This window comes from Gorilla gorilla, chromosome 16 (genome assembly GCF_029281585.2).
Source record: "Gorilla gorilla gorilla isolate KB3781 chromosome 16, NHGRI_mGorGor1-v2.1_pri, whole genome shotgun sequence".
Taxonomy (NCBI): domain Eukaryota; kingdom Metazoa; phylum Chordata; class Mammalia; order Primates; family Hominidae; genus Gorilla; species Gorilla gorilla.
Window position 1 is genome coordinate 21,986,687 of NC_073240.2, and position 25,250 is coordinate 22,011,936.

Genomic DNA, 25,250 nt, shown 5'->3' on the forward strand with positions numbered 1-25,250 from the left:
GCAGAAAAAATATTCAAAAGGGCTTCAGTCAAGTCAAGCAAAATATGAGTTAGAGTATGGGGACTTTTCTCTCTTTGGGAGATTAAATTACCAAAACCCAGTTCTGGCTTTGATTGTTTGACTTCCTTCCCAAAAGTTTCCCATTGGCCTGTGTCCTCTGGAAAACAAGATCCGACCATTCAGATAAACATCCATCTTTCCTCTTCTCCCTCTATTCCATAATCCCAACTTCAGTGGGAAGGTCATGTTCCTTCAGCAAGACTGTGGGTCCCTCTTCAATTGTACTGCCATAAAGGGAGCACTGGGATGGGGAGGTAGAAATGGAGAGATGATGGGGTGCTCTTACTGTGAGGAAAAAAACTCTCCTGGAAAATGGAGATGGAACTTGTTCTTTCAGAGATAGGAGGATATTATACAAAGTTAGTGGGAACTGAAATCCCCAAATCAGACTGAAAAAGGGGAAATCAAAAATAGAAAAGGTAGCTGGGAGGGGAAAGGGAGAGAATATGATGCAATTTGGGGAGATGTTAAGAGGTTAACAAAGCACTCTCCTTCTTCCCTAGAAATTCCCACCTGACAGTTAATAACAAGGGAGTCACACCTGTGTGTGACAGAGGGCTGCCAATGGCCATTGTGGAGGAAAGAATCACTGAAAAAAAGGCTTTACTCTTGCTGCACGATAAGGTGGAAAAAAAAAATCCTTCCTGAGAAATTTCAGCCTTGTCTCCGCTGACTTCCATTTTCTCTGCTCAGAGGTAAACAGCTGCTAGATAAGCCTTGTGGACAAGGTGGAAGAGCAAGTAAGTAGAAACTGACAGGGTAGAAAGCAGAAATGAAGAATCTCTCACACAGAGAGACTCTACCCCTCTCCAAGGGAAGCCAGAGGCTTGAAGCCAGGCAGGGATTACGTGGCATTTAAGAGGAATCTGTGTGTTAAGACTTGCCACAATTTAACTGCTCAAGTAAGGAGCTGTCATTTGTGGATAATGTAAGTATGCTTCAGGTGATACTATCAAACTTGATTTCCTGAAAGCAAAGGACCACTGCATAGCTCAGAATTCTATATTCCTAGGATCTCTACCTCAAAACCATTGCATCTCCTTGGTCTGAGATTTACCCCAGCCTCTGAAATCTCCCTGAATACTAGAATAGAGAGGGAAGCCCAGGAATAAAAGGGCATGCTATTTGACACTGTCAGGGCTCAAGAAACAGACTTTGAAAAATGTGAGGAAATAGCCATGGAAATAGGATGATGGAGCACCAAATGTGTTGAATGATATCCACAATGAGGTGGATGGCTTTGCAAGGTTGAGTCATCTAGATGATTCATTCCCAGGACCTTCTTCTCAGGCCTCCTCTGAACTTTTCACTGAAATCTGAGGCATGTACACTACTCATGCTCCAGCTCCCTTTGAAGAGACATTATTACTCAAGGAAAGGCAGCTTCTGTGCTTCCAGAGCCAGCTTTCTGTGGTCACCCAGGAATGTTATCTCAAGAGAAAGACACAGAAATCCATGTCCTTTGATAGAAAATCCTCCTTTGCTCAAGGGCATGAGTTACTGAATAAGTCCAAGGAGGGTGACACTTTTCATTCTTGTTTGATGTCTGTCATTCTCAGAGCACCAGCCTGATCTGCCTCTTTCCATCTTTTCAGGGACCCAGATAGGGGACATATGATTATTGCTGACTTCATAATAGGCAACTGGAGGCTTTACCATGAAAGATGAATAAGTAAACAGTGCAACTTGGAGGTAGGGCTGGCCACCTACCACTTGGTGGCCAACGCAGGGACTGCTCACCTCCTGCTGCTGTTTCTGGAGCCTGTTGATCAGCAGCAGCTGCACAGCTACCACCGCTTTACCCGGTAGCTTCAGAAGGAGGACTATTTTGATTTGCCCCAAGGTGAGGTTGAGTGGGATGCCTTCTGTGAGTGACTTTGGAGAAGGCTAAGGAAAGCCAGATGAGAAAGAGAGGATTAGAGGCTGTGAGAGGTTTAATCAGGCAGAAATCTCTCCCAGCAGGGGCCTGGATTGCCATCACATCACTGAAGGGAGGGCTCACAAAAGTGGTCTGCAGGCAGTGCTTACTCCAAGCCCACTTTTTACACTGAAAATGATAGTTGAAGACAACATATTTGAAAGCACCTGGAAACAAAGTTCTTTCAAAAAACAGTTCTGATACCCTGCTAGTCCTCTCACACAAGGCATTCCCTTAAAAAAGAATATGCAAAAATGGGTTGGAGAATGCTATGTGCATTTTTCAAAATGAATTCCTTCTGCCTCCACTGAAAGCATTGTGTACACTTGTTTGATAAAAAACTACTTTATTCCAGAGGAATGAGGCAAGAATCAATGAGCTACTTGTCAGTGTTCTAAAGCTAAATTGCAAATTCAGAGTTTCTCTAATTCATGAGGTTCTCACAATAGTAGTATTGCATGAGTGAGAACAATAGTCGTGATCCTGTATCACATATGAGGAATCCAAGCACATAAAGGTTAGGTGACTTACCACTGTGGCACAGCAAACTGGATCTGGTGCTCATCCTCTGAGTCACAATCCAGGGCTCTGTACTCTCTACTGTCTTCCGCTTACCTCCAACTGATGACAGCTTACCTTGCTACGGAGATAAATGGGCAAAAACGAGGTAAACATCTTAAAAATACACACACGTTATCTATTTCTGAGAATATTTTCACAAATTTACAGAGATTTTGCATAAAATTATAAGTGCCCCCAAACAGAAGGATAAAGTACATTGATAAAAATGGACTATAATGTTCTCATTAAGAATCATGTTTCAAAGAATACGTAGTGCTATGGGGAAAGACACATGATATATTAAACAAAAGTATTAACAAAACTGCATGCACTACGATTCCAATTTTAAAAATAATTACATAGATATCTAATATACGAAATACAGAGAAATGGAGGAGGCTAGAATTGGTCTTAGAAATGGGATTGTGGATGATTTAAACTTCCTATACTTTCCTGTGTTATTATTTTTTTCTAAAATAAGCACGTGATGTTTTCATAATATTAAAGTAAATTCTCTTTTGTAAATGGAAACCTTAGTGTAGGCTAATTAGTTTAATTCTCTACTTTTTGTTGGCATGACATGAGCTTGAGAGAAAGTATAAATGTCTAAATCTGGAAAAACACAGCAAAAAAAAAAAAAGGTAAAAAGTCACTGCAAACAATTTCAGAGACCATCTGTTAGACAAATGGGCCAAAGAGGGCTTCTTTATATAGCCCCTAGGGTGTTTAATTCTTTACAGTAAGCTGAATCCTGTTAACTCAAATGCCATAGATAAGATAAATTCTGGGGCTGTAAAGACCCCAAGTTGCTGCTGTACTTTGGAGCTCTCTGACACAGAGTCCACACTGGGCTACTCAGCAACATCACGTAGACAAGCAAACCTCTCTCTTATCACCCTCTCCCCTGAGTGCTCTCTAGTCCTCCTCCCCTTCTGGATAGAGGCCTGATGCCATAGCCTCTGAAAGGTAATGCACTGAGGGACTATCCCTGCATGAAAAGCTACCTAAGCAGCTCCCCCAGGGAAACTGCCACCTCAGGGTCAGCTCCTCAAGTTTTGGCTCAGAAAGTGAAAGACTTCCACACACATTGCTTCAGGGAAAAAAAATAGCAATTTCTTCCTTAATAGAGTTGGAGTACTTGTAGTCCTGTGGCAAAACCCTGGGACTTTGCTGACCGCAAGTCCAGTATTTCTTTCCCCCCTGCGCTTTGTCTGCTGTCTAGTGTTCCTTAGAAAATATTATTATTGTTATCAATGTTAATAAAACTTCACGTTCTCAGTAGCCTTAATATTTTCCATTACAGTTTTTTATGTTGTTGAAATCAACCTGAATGGTTTTCTTGAAATATCTTAGATCGTATCATGGAATTTGAAGATTGAAAGAAATTTGCATCTGATGCTTACATACCCTCTCCCACTTTCCCAACCTACATCTGACAAAAGCAATTGATAGAAAGTATTGTTCTTCAGCTCGTTCCATCATTGCATATATTTCTGTTACAAAGTAAGTCTCCATGATGAATTAAAATGTCACCCTATAGAATTATAGTAATTCTGTACTTTAGAGATTAAATGGGACAAATTCAATTGCTTTATTAAATAATTACCCTTCATTTGTTTCAATAAAGCTTTTTGTTCTCCAATTTAAATATCCCAATTCCTTCTACTGTTACTCATTTTCCGTACTTCTAAGTCCCCTCTAGTTGTTCCTCACCAAATTCACTATAGTTTGACAATGTACTTCTTAAGTGAAACTAAAATGACAAATTCACGAAACAAGTGGGCAAATAGTTTATAGTTAAGTACCACTAAAACAGATATTGATCCAAAAATCTCAACGTAAGTACAGAACTCTTGGGGCTGGCACATGTGCAGAATTGTAGAAAGAAAGGAAGAGACGGATAAGCCTTTGAAGCGTTTTGTAAATTCTTTGCAATAACTAACTTCTGTCTTTATATCCTTGGACTTCATAGAACCCCTTGCTCTTACATTTTCAGTCCTAAATCCAGTATCATCTATTTTGTGGGAAAACATAGCTATGTTAGTATACAAACATATATCAAGGCTTCCAATTATATTTGGTATTCTGATTCAGGCTTAAGGTCAACTGATTATTCAGATCAGACTCAGGCCTCATCATCTTTCCCTTTTTCCCTAAAGGCTGAACCAATTAAGATCTCAGTTAAAGAAACACTTTTTGAGATCTTCCCAAAACTTTCTCGCTGTTATCCCTAGATGAGTCCACTTGGAAATGTTGGATGATCCAGAAGGCTCAAAAATAAACCTTGGCACATTTATTTAAAAATGAAGCAGGTGGAGACTGGAGGTCAGCAGTGAAGACTGAGTGTACACACGGCGTGCTCTTAGTCACCACTCCTCCAAGAGGAGCTGTCCAGGGTACGATAGCCATGGCTCAAAATGTGTCTGCTACATACTCTCCTAAAGAGTCAGGTGTAATCGGTGCTTCCTAAATCAGGAAAGACTGCAGTGCCCTTTACATCTGCTTGTAACCACAATATGGTTATTGGGTGGGCTCCAAATAACTGCTATACTTGATAATGTTACCTTCCAACACTGACCCTTTTAAAGGCCTTCTAAGAAATTTTGGATGTGAGCGCCACTGTGTTCCTCTTTGCTGAACACTTTCTCAAATGGGAGACCAAGGAGGATGAGTTTGACTCATGTATTCCAGCAGACAGAAACCTAACTTTAGATGTCTACCCTCTACATGTTTCTATAATTCTCACACAACAGCTTCAGGTAAGGCACAGCTCAGATTTTTTTCATGTCTTTTCCACTTTCCTTTAACCCTGTGTTGCATTTGGAATGAATCACAATCTTGAAAGACACAGTTCCAAACACCATAATCGAATGTTGAAGATCAAAAGAACAAAATCCTTAAAGTCTAAAATTCCAAAAATCACCATCCCAAAAGACTGAAATCCTGAAAATTCAAGGAAAAAATAATTTTAAAAATTCTTTAAGATATATTTACATTTTTAAAAGGTATTTATTTGAGTAACATATAAAAACACAAAAATAAAAACACAACAGAACACTTCAAAGATCACCTTACACAATAAAATAAGAGATAACATGTATTTTTGCAAGCATAAACATTCAGGCCTTCTATCAACAGTCACACAAGTATAAGAGTTATAAACAGATGAACTATATTCATGAAGAAATAGGTCAAAAGGTGAAATATGTAAATGCATATCATTGTGGTTGGTAATTGTATGCACCCAGCTCTATAACTGTAGTCTTCTGAAATACCATGATAGACAACGTAAGTATTTTCATGATACTGATTAATCACCACCACAACAGTCACCTAAAGAACCAAGATCTCAAGAAATAATGTTTTAAATGTTTCTGTAGTACTGTAAGGTGAATATAGTTAACTATAATTAATTGTGTATTTTTACAAAGCTAGAAGAGAGGATTTTGAATGTTCACAAGACAAAGAAGTGCTAAATGCATGAGACGATGTGCTAATTACCTTGATTTGATCATCCCATATTGTCTATGTGTATTGGACTAGTACTCTATATCTCATAAATATAATTATTACATGTCAACTAAAAATAAAAGGAAAAACATATTTATAAAATGTAAACTCAAAAATCTTAGCTTAATAGTTGTAAGGAAAGAAGACTCTCCCATCAGAGTGAAGTGGGAGGGATCTTGCTTCAGGAAATGAAGCTGCATCCGCATAACAGGACTTTGACCTGAAGTCCTAGCTGCTGGCTGAAGCAGCCACTGAGGAGCCTTTGACAGCAAAATCTGTAAAAAACATTGCGTGATAGGCATACCTAATCCTTAAAGATAAATATAATACATAGGTACACGAAGACATTCGTTGCATCTCATATTTTCTATAAATGTTCTAAGAAAATGTACTTGTTGCCTAGAGCTCATTTAAGAAACAAGGTTCTCTTCAGTGCAGCACGTGCTGTCTTAGGGACCCTGCCAGTGTCCTTCCAATAGGACCAATGCTCTAAAATCATCACATAAAGTGTGACAAGAGTTTCACCTTCTTGGTTTCGTACTCCTCCCTCAGACATACTCTACTGTGTACGTTTACATTTCCTCTTATCTATCTCAATTCTTCAAGCTTCCTCATTGAAAAATAAGCCCTGGAGAATGAATGGAATATGTAAATAAATGAAACATCCACCAGTAGATTATTGTTAAGAACTGTAGTATGTGTACATGATAGAATGCTTCCCCGTATTAAAGTAAATATTTTTAAAGATTATCCCAAAATATGGGTAAAGACTTAAGATAGGCTATTAAAGTGATAAAAATAGAATAAAAAGTAGAATTCTAAATTAGTCATAATATGATTCGAAGTAGAAAAAATAGGAGTAATGCAGCAAAGTATTAGTAACAATTTGATGTAAATGAACTGTGCCATTAATAATTTTTCTGTATTTTTCACATTTGTCCATTTTTGTTTGATGTAAATGAACTGTGCCATTAATAATTTTTCTATATTTTTCATATTTGTCCATTTTTTGTTTCGTTTTCTAAATAGTTAAATTGTGCAAAATTTTCTCTACAGTATAAATGTCTAGCAACAACTCAGAGAGAAAATGTCCTACAGTGGCATGTAACTTCAAATGATTCAGACCTTTACATAAGTGCTAAAAAGTGTTAATGGTGTCATTTCTGGGAAGGAGGTGCCCTAGAAGAGGGAAACAGACTGGATTCTCAGGCCTTTAAGGTTGTCTTCTTGAGACAGTCTCAGTGTCCTAACTATCAGCACCATGTATGGAGCCGAGACCCAATTTGCATATTTCAACAAGCTTAATTTTCTCAACAGTTATGGCTTTCACTTTCCCCCATCTTCTTCCAGCCATCTCTATTTATACACCCAAGAAACTTTCAGATTTTCCTTAGTTTCCTCTCATAACACAAACGTGCCTGAGATGTTATCAGGCACATTTATCATTCACATGTCTCTTGAAGACGTTCAGAAGAAATGAATGGTATCCTTTCTCCTGGAACTGCATCCCACCCTGGAAACCAAATGCTGTTTACATTATTCTTGTAGGATTTTTCCAGACATATGATAAAAGAAAAAACTTCAGCTGAATTAAATTTAAAGGAGTTGAATTGAGCAATGAATGATTCACAAATCAGGCAGCCCCCAGAATCACAGCATTCACAGAGGCTCCAGCACAGCCATGTGGTGGTAAATTTATAGACAAAAAAAAAAAGGGGAATGACATACAGAAATCAGCAGTGAGTTACAGGAACAGCTGCAATGGTTACAGATTGGCATTTGCCTCATCAGTGAATTAATGATTGAAGTAAGGCCGCTGAGATTGGCTAAGACTTAGCTATTTGTTGCAGGTGCATACTCCTAAGTTGGGTTTTCAATTTTGTCTGCCTATTAAGCTAGGTTACAGTTCATCCACAAGGATTCAAATATGGAAGTACAAGTCCTTCTCAAGGCCATATTTAATTTGCTTTAACACCTATGAGCTTAATACTGACAAAGTGAACACTATTTCCTCATATCATACAAAACCAAAAGTGCTGAAACTACATTGTCAGGATCTAATACTCAAATATCATAGTATGATATATTTTCACTTTCCCATGGTGTTCTTTCCCTCCTTTCATATATTCCTTCACTCTTATTTTTTAGCATATTCATTCATCACCCAAACCTTCATCTTATGTGCTAGGTGTTGGGCCAAGGCTTGGAGAAAACAGTGATGCAAAATACTGATAGACTTTTTAAAATGCTTATTGAGTCAGAGGAGCATGAGATTCTGCATTTCTTTTTATAGATATATATACTTTAAGTTCTGGCATACATGTGCAGAACGTGCAGGTTTGTTACATAGGTATACACGTGCCATGGTGATTTGCTGCACCCATCAACCCATCATCTACATTAGGTATTTCTCCCAATGCTATCCCTCCCCTAGCCCCCCACCCCTGAAAAGCCCCCAGTGTGCAATGTTGCCCTCCCTGTGTCCATGTGTTCTCATTGTTCAACTCCCACTGATGAGTGAGCCAACATGCGGTGTTTGGTTTTCTGTTCTTGTGTTAGTTTGCTGAGAATGATGGTTTCCACCCTCATCTATGTCCCTGAAAAGGACATGAACTCATCCTTTTTTATGGCTGCATAGTATTCCATGGTATATATGTGCCACATTTTCTTTATTCAGTCTATCATTGATGGGCATTTGGTTTAGTTCCAAGTCTTTGCTATTTTGAACAGTGCTGCAATAAACATACTTGTGAATGTGTCTTTATAGTAGAATGATGTATAATCCTTTGGGTGTATACCCAGTAATGGGATCACTGGGTCAAATGGTATTTCTAGCTCTAGATCCTTGAGGAATCACCACACTATCTTCCACAATGGTGGAACTAATTTACATTCCCACCAACAGTGTAAAAGCATTCCTATTTCTCCACATCCTCTCCAGCATCTGTTGTTTTCTGACTTTTTAGTGATCACATATGCAGAAAGCTGAAACTGGATCCCTTCCTTACATCTGACACAAAAATTAACTCAAGATAGATTAAAAACTTAAGTGTAAGACCTAAGCCCATACAAACCCTAGAAGAAAACCTAGGCGATGCCATTCAGGACATTGGCATGGGCAAAGACTTCATGACTAAAACACCAAAAGCAATGGCAACAGAAGTCAAAATAGACAAATGGGATCTTATTAAACTAATGAGCTTCTGCACAGCAAAAGAAACTATCATCAGAGTGAACAGGCAACCTACAGAATGGGAGAAAATTTTTGCAATCTATCCATCTGACAAAGGGCTAATATCCAGAATCTACAAAGAACTTAAACAGATTTACAAGAAAAAAACAACCCCATCAAAAAGCGGGCAAAGGATGCGAACGGACACTTCTCAAAGAAGACATTTATGCAGCCAACAAACATGAAAAAAAAGCTCATCATCACTGGTCATTAGAGAAATGCAAATCAAAACCACAATGAGATATCATCTCACACCAGTTAGAATGGAGATTCTGCATTTCTAAAAGTCTCCAGGTGACACTGATGTTGCTGGTCAATAGACCATACTTCATGTAGCAATGATCTAGTGATGACCTAGTTAAAATGTCCAAGGAGACAAGTTCCTGAACAAAAAAGCCTCAGAAATATCTCTACCTCACCCACATAATGATGAGAAAAAGTCAGAATTGGGAGTGATTCTTAAAAATCAATGTTTCTCTCTCAAAGTCAGGTTAAGGAGTAGACATTGCCTGATTGCTATTAAATCCTACTAAGATTCTGCCAGATAGTAGAAAACATTGTAATACAAACTGAAAAACATCTTTATTCCTGTCATTTATTGATTTATATAACATGTTATTTGTTGAGAACCATGGTGCACTGGGATGTGTGGTACTAATCAGGGATACATGGTGACCTAAACTAGACCAGGAACCTCTTGTGGAGCTTACGATCTAGTATAAATCCTAAACCCTGAATAAAATAGCCAGGTAAATAAATGCCAAATTAATCATTCAGTAAGTGTTATAAAGGAAAGGTACATTAAGGCCTAACATGATTCAATGGAGGTGGCGCAGGGAACTCTGTCTCACTCCTCATACCATATAAGGCTTCTTGAGAAAGGAATGCTTGAGTTGAGACCCTAGAAAAATGAATAACATACTTTAAATAAAGGGAGATGAGGGTGAAAAGTGGATTTCAGGCACAGAAAATAGAATATGACATGATTTCATCTCCCTTTTTGAAACAGTAACTGTGGCCACGGTAGTGAAGAGTTTAGAGAAGGACAAGGGTAAATGTGAAACTAATTATGAGGCAAGTATATTTGTTTTTGTTTTTTGTGTATTTTTGCAAGACAGGATGAATTTTATTCTATTTTTAAAATAAGTAAATTTATCTTTGTTCTTTGGAAGACCTCTAGTAAAGAATAAAAGTCATGACATATTAATCCTTAAAATTGTTATAGTTGCTCAAAAAAGAAACTCAAAAACTAAAATTGGATCCTATCAACCCAGGTAAAACACTGAAAATTATGAAACATTCACTCAAAATACAGTGATTAACTGCAGAAAAGCAGCAACTATTTAATCATGCCCACCAACAATGTGCAGTGTCCTCCAAGGGCCAAACACACTCCAGGTGGCGGCCATGGGTGGAGGGGAAGAGGACTGGGGTTTTCTATGAGGTGATGACAGTGTTTTGGAGCTCAAAAGAGGTGGTGGTTGCGCAATGTGAATGTGATGAATGACGCAAGTATATTTGAAAAAGATGGAGGCAGTCAACCTCTGCAGGTAGAGGTGGTGGTAGAAAAGGAAGGAAATGCATATTATTACATATTTGGGAAGTAAAATGTATTTAAAGATTGGAAATGGAGGTGAAAGGTTAGGAAGATGGTCAGATACCTTGCCATGGCGCCTCACCCTAATACTTCAGTGCATGCCAGCCTGACCTCCAGCATTCACTCTTGCATTTCCTTACCTCAGGGCTTTCTCTGATCACAGAAGCCGCTTTTGCTGTCCCTGCTGCAGGTTGGGCATGCTGAGGAATCAATGCCACTAGGAGACAGTCCATAATTAATGACTATCAGAAACTGTTGTACGAATACCCTTTATCTCTCAGCATGTTTCTGAGATGAGTTTTCTACACTGGATCTCAGAGTTATTCCAAGTTTAATCCACAGTTATCCATTCTGGTAACTGCTTCATAGTTCACTCTTTATAAGGGTCTTTGCCCCACTTCCCAGTTCTCCTACAGAGATTCTGATACCTACCAAATGAATCACCTGCAGGTGAATCTTAAGTCTCTGGATCTGCTTTCAGGATAGCACTGTAGTCAGATGAATGGGAATCCATTCTCTCAGAAATGCAAGAAGGGAATGTGGTTTGGGAAAGTTCATTAGATCAATTTTGGAGTTGAGTTTGAGGTGCCCCTGAAACATTCAAGTAAAACTATCATCCAGCAGTCAAATATTAATACCATGTAGCAGTTGTCATCTGGAACTCTGAGGATGCAATTGGTATTAACAATCTGATATACTCATTGGCAAATAAGTAATAACCAAAGCTTTGGAGAAGAAAATGACCTAGACAATAGTATAGCATTGAAAGATGTGAAGGCCTGGAAGTCAGACTCACAGAGCTTCAGAATTTAATGGCCAAATAAAGGAAAAGAAGCGCACAAATTAAATAGAGGAGTTGTAGACAGAAATGTGGGAGTTTTCTGGGCAATCAGGAGGCAAAGTAGAATAGAGTTGACACTGAAGCCAAAGGAAAAAATGTGTTGGAACAGCAGTGCTGAATTCTGCTGAGAAGAGATATATCTTGAAAAAAACAATGTCCATAAGACTTAGAGACATGAATGTTATTGGTGATTTCTGCAATGGCCATTGCAGGGTTATGATGGGGAGGGAACCATATTTAAATATATTGAATGTGAGGCAGGCATGAGGAAGAGATGAGGCTTTCTTGCTGCGTGTTAAGCGTGCCAGCCATCCCCCTGCCTTGTGGCATCTATACAATACCATCTCCTCTGCCTGTAACGCTTTCTTGGTAGATATTTATATTTCTTGTCCCAACACTTCCTTCAAGTCTTTTCTCAAATATCACCTTTTCAGTGAGGCCTTCCCTGACTAGCTATTGAAAATTACACCCAGTGGGGATGGGGAGATATTGGTTAAAGAGTTCAAAGTCTCAGCTAAACAAGATCAATAAGATCTGGAGATGTACTGTATAGCACGGTGACTGTAATTAATAATAACGTATTGTTCAGTTGTCTCTTTATATCTAGGGGAGACTAGTTCCAGCTCACCCTGGAGACAACAAAATCAGCAGATGCTCAACCGCCTCATATAAAATGTTGCAGTATTTGCATATAACTTACACACATCCTTCCATGTAGTTTAAATAATCTCTACATTTCTTATAGTAGCTAAGACAACGTAAATGCTACGTAAATAGTTGTTATACTATAGTACATTTGAATTACTTTTTGTCGTATTGTTATTTTTATTTTTTTCTAAATATTTTCCATCTGTGATTGATTGAATCTGCAGATGCAGAACCACAGATACTAAGGGCCAAAAGAATACTTGAAAATTGCTAAGAGAGTTGATCTTAAATGTTCTCACAACAATAAAACGGCAAGCATGTGAAGTGACAGATATGTTAATTAGTTTGATTTAATCATTTTGCAATGTACACATATATCAAAATATCACCTTGTATACCATAAATATATACAATGTTTTCAAATTAAACCTTAAGCTGAGGGAAAAATGTACACCTGCCACCTGTCACCTCCAACACACACTTCCTATTGACCTGATCCTTCTAATTTTTCTCCGTCTTTACTCATCACCCACCCCCAGCATGCCACATAGTTTATTTACCCCCCGTCTTCCCCCATTACAATATAACTTCCACAAGTCAGGAATTTTTATCCATTTTGTTAACTGCTGTATTCATGAGTATTTAGAGTAGTGTCTGGAATGTTAACAATTATTATTGTTGAATTAACTAATCAATTATTAATATTTTACAAATATAAATAATATAAACAAGTATATTACATTTTGCATTTAAATGCCATTAGAGACCAACTATAAATATTAAGTATGGATAGATGGAAGGGGAAACCTTAAATGGTTTTATCCTTATATTCTTTTTGCCAATATGTTTTCCCACATTTCTCTACAATAAACTTCTACACCTTTATAATACTGAGAGTAAATATTTCTTAAGAAAAATTAACCTTAAGAGAGAGCTCAAAAAAATAAATAATTCACAAATAATTGCTGTGAAGGCTATGCATGGAAAGGGCAGAAGGGAGGTGGAGGGAGTGCAGAGACCTGTGGGCTGAGTCTGAGCCTCAAGGCTTTTTCAGCATGAAACTCAGCAAAGACAGTTGTTAAAAAGGCCTGCCTCCCACCGCCCCTGCTGTTCACTAAGCTTAGGCAATCAAAGTGTACTAGTGTTTTTTCACTGCCCAGCATATACTGATTTAAGGACTCAACACTCTGACTTGAGAAAACCTAAAATACGAAGTTATCTCAAAGGTGGGTGAGATTCTAAGGAGGCTCAAATATATAGTCCTCAATTAATTCTCACCTCAACTTAGTTACAATCTGATACAACATATTAGGAGACAGGAACAGCACAGTGGTAAAAATCAAACCTCACTTCAAAAGATCATAAATTATTGCTCTCAGATTAGTATTAACTGACACAATATGTACAGTGAGTATCTTCTCTTCCTCCTCCCAAATTACAGAAGAGAACGTGAAAGACTAGGAGCCATACACATTACCCCAGGGAAAGCAGAGTGAAAGGGCAGTCTGGGTGTCCTTAACTGCACCACTCACAGAGGGGGCCTGTCCCACAACCAACCAGGTTATTTCAACCTATTCTTACCTGACAAAAAGGATCTGGGGGCCTTGGCTCCACTGTAGGTGGGCAATTTTATTCCATCTGGTTTTGGGTGCTAGTTTTCTGCCTAGTGGTCAAATTCAGAAACCCAATCAGGACCCTAGGTCTCCACCTGGAGCTCTTAGGTTAGCTAATTAATGGCTTCTTGGTCCTCAAGGAAGGGTTTGTTGTTTTTGTTTGCTTGTTTGATTGGCTGTTTGCCATGGCATTAAAATTCTTTCTTACCCAGCAATTGATGAGTTCAAGGCTATCCTGTCACATTTGGTGATGTGGCCTGAGCCCTCCCAGAGTGTTACTGACTGGGACGAGCTACTAACTAAAGTTTAGTGAAGAGAAGACAATGAGCTTGCTGGAATGTCACAGAGGCTTGGTTGCCATGGTAGTGATTGTCAGATGAGATCACAGAGAAGGGTGTAAAAGAAAGAAAAACATGCAGAAAAAACTGAAGCATAATATACTAAAATATATATATAATATATATATTTTATACATATTTATACTGTCTAAACTTACAGTGAAGTAATGTGTTGAAACCTGAGAGGAAAACTACTTTTTGAGAAAGACTGACTTTCCAGCATCTTCTTAGAGAGATGTGGTTTCATGGAAGAATGGTGTCTCAGCTACATTTTGTCTTATTCTAAAAGTAAAAGGAATGGGACTGATCTGGAAGCACATAGATTCCAGATCAATACTAATACCAGACTATTGTAATGCCAATTTATAAAAGGAAGCTAGGTATCCATTAAAATGACAGAGAATCAACAGGTATTTTTTGTAACAGATCATTGAGTTGGATGTGAAATGGTTTAAAGCTTTAACTATTCCAGGGGCTCCTGCAAAGTGTAAACGTAGCGTTTCCTTGAGTTAGCACTGAAAGGAGAGCAGGATTGAGGGACAAAAAAAGCAATCCAGTCATCTAGTAATATGACTCTGGATGATGTTTGCTCTAAATTGCTCCCAGCATCAGTATGTGGAAGGTGGACAGTGTGTGTGAACCTCAAAGCCCCGCAGGGCTTCAGTTGGCTTGAATAAAATGTTATTGGTTATCCTGCCACCTTGTGGCTACGGGCCAACATATGCCAGGGTGTGGAGAAGGAAGGGAGGAAATTAATGAATCACAGAGTTGCCTGACTGAAGAACGAAAGCTCAGAAACACATCCTCTTCTCTCTTCCCTATAGAAGTCAATTTGCCCATCACTTGATTAGCTAAAAGTGAATAGGGCTTAAAGTTCAGTCCTTGAGTGAGATTTTGCTTATATAGCCCTCCTAGGACTTTTGTCCTATCAGAGTAGCTTGTTGCACAGTGTGCTCCTTGTGATCAACGGTTAGTTAATCCTGTCTCTCCAAAATCTAAAGTTTAAATCCTTATTTATTAAATCAGACTGTTTATCAAGTATAGTGCTTTACTAACGAGATTATTTCAGAAATAAGCGAACAAAACAATAAGACGTATGCTGTTTGTTTTTTGAGACAGGGTCTTGCTCTGTTATCCAGGCTAGAGTGCAGTGACACAATCACGGCTCACTGGAAGATTGACCTTGTGGCTCAAGCAAACCTCCTACCTACCTCAGCTTCCCAAGTAGCTGGGACCAAAGGTGTATACCAACATGCCCAGCTAGGTGTTTTTATGTCTGTCTGTTTGTTTGTTTTATTTTGCAGAGATGGAGTTCTCCCTAGGTTTTCCAGGCTGGTCTCAAACTCCTGGGCTCAAGTGAACCTCCCGCCTTGGCTTCTCAAAGTGCTGAGATTATGGGCGTGAGCCACTACACCTGCCCAATATTGTTGACTAGAGTAAAGAAAAGACATAAACACCCAGTAACAGTTAGAAGCCGTATTCAGATTAGCTATAATTTTCACTAGGACCATCCCAATCTCTTGAAAGATAAAACATCAAATTAAATGTAGTCAAATCTAATTGCTTCACCTCTGATTTTTTTTAATCACTTGAAAAGGGTAATGGTTCCCTCACATTTTGTGTATAAAATCTACTGGCACAGAGCCTGGATAGGGGAAGGCTCAGAAACTTGAATGTTAAATAGGATCCCAGGTGATTCTTACACACACGGAAGTATAAAGGTCACTGGACCATTCTAGTGACCATGGGTCCCCTCTGGTTGGCCTGCAGTTGTAATCTATCGGAACAACTTTCAAACTACCACATCTGAGGAATAAATGGAGGTTAGGAGGTTACTTTTAGAAGGTGATTGGGAATGTACTCGAATTTGAGATTTGTTAAAGTTCATTATAGTTATCACATATGAAAGAAGAAGCACACATGAGGAAAGGAGAGCTCTGGGGCTCCATGATAATTCAGCATGCCATAAGAGAACACTGAGACACAATTAAATGAAATCACAACAATGATAGATGAGCAAGATAAAAATATTGAAGTAAAGATATACAAATTTTACAAGAAGAAACAATTAGAAATTCTGGAGCTAAGAATTCTATGACTGAAATAAAAAAATCACTAGGGGGTGTTCAAAAGTAGACTTGATCAAACAGAAGAAGGAATCAGCTAATCCAGACACCAGTCATTTCAAATTATATAGACAAAGGAGCAAAAGAAAAAAGAATAAAAAAGAGCAAATGAACCTACGGACTTAAGGGACATCATAAAGTGAAATAATATACTGATCACAAAAGTTCCAGATGGAGAAGAGAAAAATAAGAAGGAAAGTACAGTGCTGGCTAAAAGCTTGCCAAATCTGTAGAAGAAAAAGGACATACAGATACATGAGGCCAAATGGAACTGAAATAAAACAAATTCAAGGGAAGTCCACACAAAGACATATTATATGTCAAAAGTCAAAAAGAGTGAATTTTGAAGAAGCAAGACAATGCTGAAAGAGAAAAATTCTCAACCAAGAATGCAATTTCTGGAAAAAAATTTTCTTCAAAAATGAAGAATAGATAAAGACTTTCCCAAGCAAAAGCTGAGAGAGACAACTTCATCACTAGATTTGTCATAAAATAAATGACAGGTGAGCTCTTTAACTCAAACAAAATAATACTAAATAGCAAAACTAAGCATATTAAAATATAAAACTTACTGGAAAAGCTAATTATTTAAACAAATACAAAATTGTGCAACATCGTAATGGTGATGCACCTTTTTCTAATATGAAAGTCAGAAGACAACAAAGTAGAAATTACTATAACTACAGAAGTATAATAGTAGATATACACATATAAAAGATGTAATTGTGATATCAATAACAAAGTGGGAGAAGGGTAGAATTTTTTATGTGATTAAAGTTGAGTTGTTATTAGCTTAGAATAAACTTTGCCTCCATATATATGATGTTTTACATAAGCCCCAAGGTAACCAAAAAAATAAAATACTACAGAAAATATACAAAAGAAAAAGGAAATAAATACCTATCAATACAAAAATATCAATGAACACAAAAAACAGCAAGAGAAAAAAGACAGAAGAATTATAACACAGACAGAAAAAATAAAATGAAGTGCCACAGCAAGTCCTTACTTATTAATACAACTTTGTAAATACAGTTGTCCCACAGTATCCATGAAAGATAGGTTTCAAGATCGCCTGTGGATACCAAAATGTATGGATGCTAAAGTCCCTTATATTAAGTGATATAGAAGTGATATAGTATTTGCATATAACCCATGCACACCATCCCCTATACTTTAAATCATCTCCAGATTACTTATCATATCTAATAGAATGTAAACAGTATATAAATACCTGTTACACCATCTAGTTTGCATTACTTTTATTATTCCATTTTTATCATTGTTATGTTTATGGGGGTGTGTGATTTTTTTTTATGCATGGTTGGTTGACTCTGTGGATGTGGAACCTACATCCAGCTGACTGTAAATGGATTAAATTCCCCAGCCAAAAGACAAAGAACGTCCAAATGCATTAAAAAATAAAATCAAACTATAGGCTGTCAACAAGAGACTATAGATTCAAGGATGCCCAAAGGCTGAAAGTGAAGGGAGGGAAAAAAATATTCCATGCAAATTATAACGAAAAGACAGCAGGAGTGGCTAAATTTATACCAGGCCAAATAGACTTTAGGTTAAAAACTGTCACATGAAATAAAAAAGGTCATTATATAATGATAAAAAGGTCAATTATCAGGATGTTAGAACAACTATAAATGTATAGGCACCGAAGATCAGAGTACCTAACTATATATAAGGCAAACACTGACAGATTTGAAGGGAGAAATAGCAATAAAATAACAGTGAGACACAACATTACGCCACCTTCAATAATGGGAATGAATCTCTAGCAGAAAATCAGTAGGGAAATAGCAATCTTAAACATCCTATAAAACAAAAGGACCTCATTGACATGTACAGAACTATCCAGTGACAGCAGAATACACATTCTTCTCAAGTTGACTATATAACATTTTTCAGGATAGGTCATCTGTTAGGCCACATAACAAGCACAAGTAAATTTAAGAATATAGAAATTATGTAAGTAGGAAAAGTATCTTTTCTATCTATAATGATATAAAACTAAAATCAATAACAAGCAAAACTGGAAAATTCACAAATATGTGGAAATCAATACACTCTTGAAAACCCATTATGTCAAAAAGATATCGAGGGAAATTAGAATGTATCTACATATAAAAAAAGACCAAAAACGCAAAATAACAAAACTTATGGATGCAGCTAAAGTGGTATTGAGGCAGTACAGCAATAAACATCTACTCTAAACATAAGAAAAATGTCCAAAAACAAACCCACCTTACTTTAAACTTCAAGGAAGTAAAAAGGAACAAATTAAGCCCAAATTTACCAGAGGAATTACATTATTTATTAGGAATTAAATACTTCAGTGGCTTATTCCCTTCAAAGATTCAATTATATAAATAACAGGAATAAATTATGGAAATAATTTCTGGAGACTGAACAATTACTAGGAAGGAATAGAAAGTGAGTGTTAGTGGATACATCTACCACAAGATCACCATTAGGTTGTATTTGAATTTGAATATGATTTCCTTTGAAATATATGATCTTGTGCCTATCTACATTCACGGCAAGCACAATCCTTCCTTTACCTTGAGCCAAAACCTGTGGTGCAGAAATAAGAAAAACCTTAAGCAGTAGGAAGCAGTGTGCAGTTTTTTAGTTTTTTGAATGCAAAGGTTTACAGAGACCTGAGGACCTTGAATTAAGTGAACATAGTTACAGGGGGAAAAAAACAGTAAGAACTATCCATACCATCAGCATTCAATTAACAGTAGTGAGAAAATACAGCTGTAAACCCAGTTGCAGAAAGTTGAGGATAGGAGAAATTCAGAAGCTCTTAAAAATCCTGGTAAGTAGAATTAAATTTTATTTAAAGCCAGCCATGAAAATTAGAAGATATAATTAAAGTTTAATTAAAATGTAGAGCGTTTAAGACTTTATGTGAGTGGTATATCGCTTTCTTAGATGCTATAAAATTAAATTAGAAATATTGATAGAAAACATGTTCTTGAAAATATTATTTTGCTGCCCTGTTTCAGGTATCTCTATGTCTATAAATTCAATCCCTGTCTTCCATGGTTGCTAATGCAGGTCTTTCTGCCCACATGCCCTCACTTTCTATCTCTGCAGTAAAATGTCACCATCCTTCTTAGGCAAATCACACACTAGCTCTTAAAACTTCCATCTGAAAATTGCATGCCATTTTACATCTATTCAGAAATCGATAGGCAAATCAGGGTAGTCTTTTGGTCACACCTAATTTCCAAGTGTCAGGGAGGTACAATTCTATCATGCACTCAGGAGGAAAAACAAAATATTGGTGAACAGAGTAACAGGTACAACATTTAAGCTTCCTTTGTTCTTCATGTAAGCATATGATTAAACCTTTATTAAAAGAATGTAAAACAACTATATGTTTAAATTAACTATAATACTTTAAGCTCTTTGATGCAAAGGTCTTTTCTTGCCTTTTGTCTTTTTACCTTAGAAAGCCCTCAGGACCATGGGTTCTTACTTTGTATCTAATAAATTTTTTAAGAATTTTCCTTCAGTCAAAAATTCACTGAGTGAAGATAAGTACTATATACAACCTCTTCCAGGATACCCCTTTCTGGATATTGGTCATGCATACAGTGCATACACTCAACACCATTGCCAAAATTTTGACAACTTGCCCTCAGAAAGATTTATTATCTACTTTGTTAAATTTTGATTCTTCCCTTTTTTTTATTTAGTTTCTACCCTTGAATCACAGCATTTCACACATACATTGCTATACATATCAAGAGTTCAGTACAGGATAGAAAAACAACTCCAAATATTTTAAGCAGAAAGAAATTTAACAGGGAATTAATGCTTGATTAACTCTTTTTCCTTGTTACTCATAGTCATCCTTAGAGAGGTAGCATAATTTTACCACATTAGGATAATCTGCACTTTCGGTATCTTGTCTTTCAATATCTTAAATGTTTCAAAATGTTCTGTACTATACATTTGATGATATTTATCATACATGGTATCATTAATTGATTCAATCCTTGAGTCAATAAATATTTGTGAAATAACTACTATTCACCAGACACTTTTTTCACTCATAAGGAAATCTCCCTCCAAAAAGTAATTAATTTGTGACATAGCAAACCCCAGAAGGGAAAATTTGAGGTAACACGATGAGTTCACTTGTACACATGGTCAACTATGTGTCACTGAGATATCCAAGTAAAGACAACCAGTCAGCGATTGGACAGAAAAGTCTCAAGCTCAGGAGAGGGCAATAGATATATTAGATATTAGAAGCTGTTAGCACAGAAAGGGCATTTGGACCTGAAGTGGGTATATACTTCCTAAGAAATACTGCCTAAGAAATATGTATGAGAGAAGAGCAGAGAGTCTAACCAAGCCACCAGCAATGCCACAATAAGCACAAATAAATACATAGTGGATAGGTGGAGAAACAAAATACCAAAAAAGAAACAGGAAAAGTAAATAGAGAGGGGAATAAAAAAAGAGAAGAAAATAAGCAAAGAAAATGGGATTTTCTTTGAATTTTCCTTTAAAGAGTTGTCAGTCTGGTCAAATACTGCTAAAAAGTCAAACGATTCACGAACTTACAAGTAACCATTTGATTTAGGTACATAGAAATCACTGATGACTTTGGCAAAATTTCAGAGACATTGTGGAGAAGGAAACCAGATTGCTGTAGGCTGAGGAGTGAAGTGACAATGAGAGATACAGCTAACCGGTATAAACATGGGGCTTGGCTAAAGGAGAGGAGAGAGATGAAAACTGAAGGGGGATGTTAGATCAAGGAAGAATTATGTTTTTGTTTTTGTAAGGTAAGGTTGAGCAGGGAAAGGAGAGAAAAGTGGTAAGCAAAGGTACTCGCTCCCTGTAACTGTGGTAGAGGATGGAATACAGAATGTGAAGGGGGAGATTTCAATTTGAACAGAAGGTTAAGAATCTCTTTTATTGTTATAGGAAGAAATGAAAAGAATGTGAGGACAGATTCTTTTACTTTAGTATGTTCCAATCATCAATAACAATCTTCCTGTGTCAAACTATTGGTTTGTCTTAAGTGATGTCCTAAGTGAAACACACAGTACACTAGCTTTGCCTTCAAAGCTTTCTTTTACTTAAGTAATCCAGCCACACAGAAAAAATAAATAAATAAATATTGAATAGTATTTTTAGACAATAAGATAGCTCTCCCACCCAAGACCCTCAGTTCTTCTGAAAGAAAACTGCTGTTCCTAAGTCACATATAGATAATCAGTGCATTTACAAATATATGTATAAACACATGGCTTTGGGCATTTAATTTTTAATTTACATCATGCATAATGTTAACACGTAATAGTTTTACATATTTACAAGGTACACGTGTTATTTTGATACAGGTATATACTATGTAGTCACCAAATCAAGGTAATTGGGATATCTGTCACCTCAATCATTTATCATTACTTTGTAAGCACGTTTTTAAATAAATTATAGCGTACTAATCACACATTTCTGTACTTTAATTATTTCACTTAGAACTACTTCTTGCACATATTGCTTCTCATCAAAATGTATACATCTAAATTCTTAATGGCTGTGTAGTTTTTCATTCTGTAAATATAACATGATTTATTGATTCAGTCACCTATTAATAGACACGTATTTGTTTCCCAGATTCAGCTACGACAAATAATGCTGAAAGCTTATTAATATATGTAGAAATTTGCCAAATATACAATATCTGAAAGAAATATTCTGAAAGTGAAAATGCTGAGTCATAAACTGTGCACTTTTTTTTTTTTTTTTGAGATGGAGTCTCTCTCTGCCGCCCAGGCTGGAATACAGTGGCACGATTTCAGCTCACTGCAACCTCCACCTCCCGGGTTCAGGCGATTCTCCTGCCTCATCCTCCTGAATAGCTGGGACTACAGGCACCTGCCATCACACCCGGCTCATTTTTGCGTTTTTAGTAGAGATGGGATTCCACCATGTTGGCCAGGCGGGCCTCAAACTCCTGACCTGAAGTGATCCACCCACCTCGGCCTCCCAAGTGCAGGGATTATAGGCATGATCTATAATCTGGCCTAAGTGTGCACACTTTAAATTTTGGTCAATATGGCCACATTTCCCTCCAAAGAGGTGTCAGTGCTTTCCTCATTACTGTTGCTTTTCTCTCTCTCCTTGGCACCAAGGCCTAGCTTTTCACAAGTTCTTCAAAATGAGCTTCACAAATTATTTTAGCCACAATGTTTTATGGCTTCATTATGGTGATATGAACACTGTCCATATCAGTGACATTAATTACTGTCAGTTGAGAGAATACGGTACATATTCTTGAAGTAAGACTCTTTCATCAAAGGTGACCCAATGTCTACCCTTTAAATCTATATTGTACACACTTAATAATATAAGGTCCATGACCACATGAAATAAAGATATGGAGTAGAAGGCTGCAACAGCTACCCACAATTCATTATAGAACAAACCTAGCACTGCCACTATTTCAATATGGGCATAGATGGATATATGATTCTTCAGAACTCACTAGATCTGTTACCAGGCTAACCAGTTATTCCCCATAAAACTCATGACTTCTTACAAATCATTTGCTGGAGAATTTTTATATCCTAATTTCCTGAGATGGGCTCTACATTGTGGCAGATGGCTTTTTGACCTCTTAACTGTACACTCAAATTTTATCTGGCTTGTAAAAGCTCTATGACATTTAGCACAGACTGTATCATACATTCTATATGCAATAGAAAAAAGGTTCCCAAGGATATAAGCTATAAACAAAGCCCTTGTAGTAGTGTAATATAAGGGAGTAATAGTTGTTGCTATCATTATTTTTTAATTTTAATTGACATACTAATTATACATATTTATGGGATAGAATATGATGCTTCAATACATGTATACATTGTGTAATGATCAAATCAAGGTAATTAGCATATCCATCACCTCAAACATTTATAATTTTTGCTGTGAGAACAGCAAAGAGATACATTCTGGTTGAACTTGCTACAGAATAGTAACAACTGATGTGCTTCTGCTAATCTTTTTTTTTTTTTTTTGAGACAGAGTCTCACTCTGTTGCCTAGACTGGAGTGGCACGATCTCGGGCTCACTGCAACCTCTGCCTGCTGGGTTCAAGCAATTCTCCTGCCTCAGCCTCCTGAGTAGCTGGGATTACAGGTGCCAGCCACCATGCCTGGTTAATTTATAGTTTTGTAGAGACGGGGCTTCATCAAGTGGGACAGGCTGGTCTTGAACTCCTGACCTCGTGATCCACCTGCCTTGGCCTCCCAAAGCACTGGGATTACAGGCGTGAGCCACTATGCCTGGCCAACTTCTGCTAGTCTTTTTGCAGTTTGCCTGCTATTTAGTTATCTATGATCTCCTCTACTTGCATAACTTACCATGAACTTACTAACTTCAGAGCACTCTATGTCAACTAACCTTAGTAACTTTCCCTTGTCTGATGCGTTAAATTTCCTTTCCAATCAATGTGATTGACTCAACACCACACGGTTCAGCAGTTACTAAAATGCACCAAAGAGTTACTACAAGACTGTAATTTAAACCCAGGCAAGCAATTTCAAAAAGCTGTACCTGGTAGCTTTTCTGCAAAGTGGTTGTAACCCAGATGTTCTATCTATGTGAAGGCAGCTCAACAATATTTCTATGAAAAAGGCATTAGCGAACAACCTGACACATTATTTCAAGAGATACACTATCATTCTACTGCTATACTGGGTACGCCTTTTGCATTGTCAATAGCTCCCATGATTAAGAGAGAGAATTAATATGACAAACATCTTGATTCATACTTTATTTCAATCATCTCACTTGATCCTTCAAACCCTATGGTATTATGTATTTTTTCATTGTAGAAATTAATGCTCAGAAATAAATAGCGCACTACAAAATGCCATAATTGAAACCCAAGCTTGCCAGCTTCTAAAGCCCATTCTTCCACCATGATACCACGGTGCTTTTTTCAAGCGATATGGCTTTTCCCTCTCCTCTGACTTTTTCATTCACCTCTCCACCTTGGCTTTATGGCGTGCGCGCACTCACACACATACACACACACACAAACACAGAGAGCTTAGGTTAGCTCATCATTATTTCTTTAGTACCTGTTATTTGATTTTTTGCCAACCAAGGCACCAGACTTAATTTTTTATATTGCATCTAGTTTGCTAAACAAGGGACATGTAGTAATAAAATAATATCCCAGAGGACATTTTCACATTTTACTTGCTGTTTCTCTTTTAAAATTTCCATCGTTAAAAGAGGCAAACAGCCATAGGCTCTGGATATAATAGCTTCAGCTGCAAATAAAAAAACTGTCTTTCTGGATGGAAGGTGTGAAAAGGACTATTATTGCATCAGTCTCTCAGCTACTCTCCCACAGAACATTGCAGTCTGTTCAAACGAATGAGGACAGCAGTGAATAAACCAGTCTTTTAAACTTGTGTAAGATTTTCCATACCTGGGTTTCAGATCATTTTAGAGGCAAGTATTAATTGATTCTTTTTTCTCCTAATTTCTCATATGGACAAATTTAGGCACAGAGGAGATAATGAACTTGGCAGAGAATCAGGAGCAAAACACTGATGGAAAATGATGTTGATTTAAATGTTTCCTGCTTGCATTTCTCATAATGAAAGCACAGCCATATTGTGACACTTGTTATTTTATGGTTCACTGAAGAGCCACAATAACAAATTTTAAATACCTATCAAATGTCATAAAATGTCATTTAATATTGTTCTTGGTTTGTAAAGGGAAAATGAAAACTGATAAAGTTCATCTA

The 25,250-nt window shown here is 37.2% G+C and overlaps 1 protein-coding gene and 1 pseudogene across 6 annotated transcripts in view; both read right to left on the bottom strand.

The window, feature by feature from the left end:
* The window catches only part of LOC101152484 (olfactory receptor 4N2-like), a 65,485-nt pseudogene extending 62,865 nt beyond the window's left edge, over positions 1-2,620 (bottom strand).
* The window catches only part of LOC101143448 (olfactory receptor 4M2), an 80,845-nt gene that overhangs the window by 45,304 nt on the left and 10,291 nt on the right, over positions 1-25,250 (bottom strand). For 2 of the 6 annotated variants that reach the window (XM_063698899.1, XM_055364176.2), the window contains exon 1: positions 2,510-2,615. The gene's annotated coding sequence lies outside the window, so the exon portion shown is untranslated. Of the gene's footprint in view, positions 1-1,800; positions 1,948-2,509; positions 2,619-14,188; positions 14,203-25,250 lie in introns of those variants that run through there. The other 4 variants (XM_063698898.1, XM_063698902.1, XM_063698901.1 and 1 more) reach the window with 4 other exon arrangements.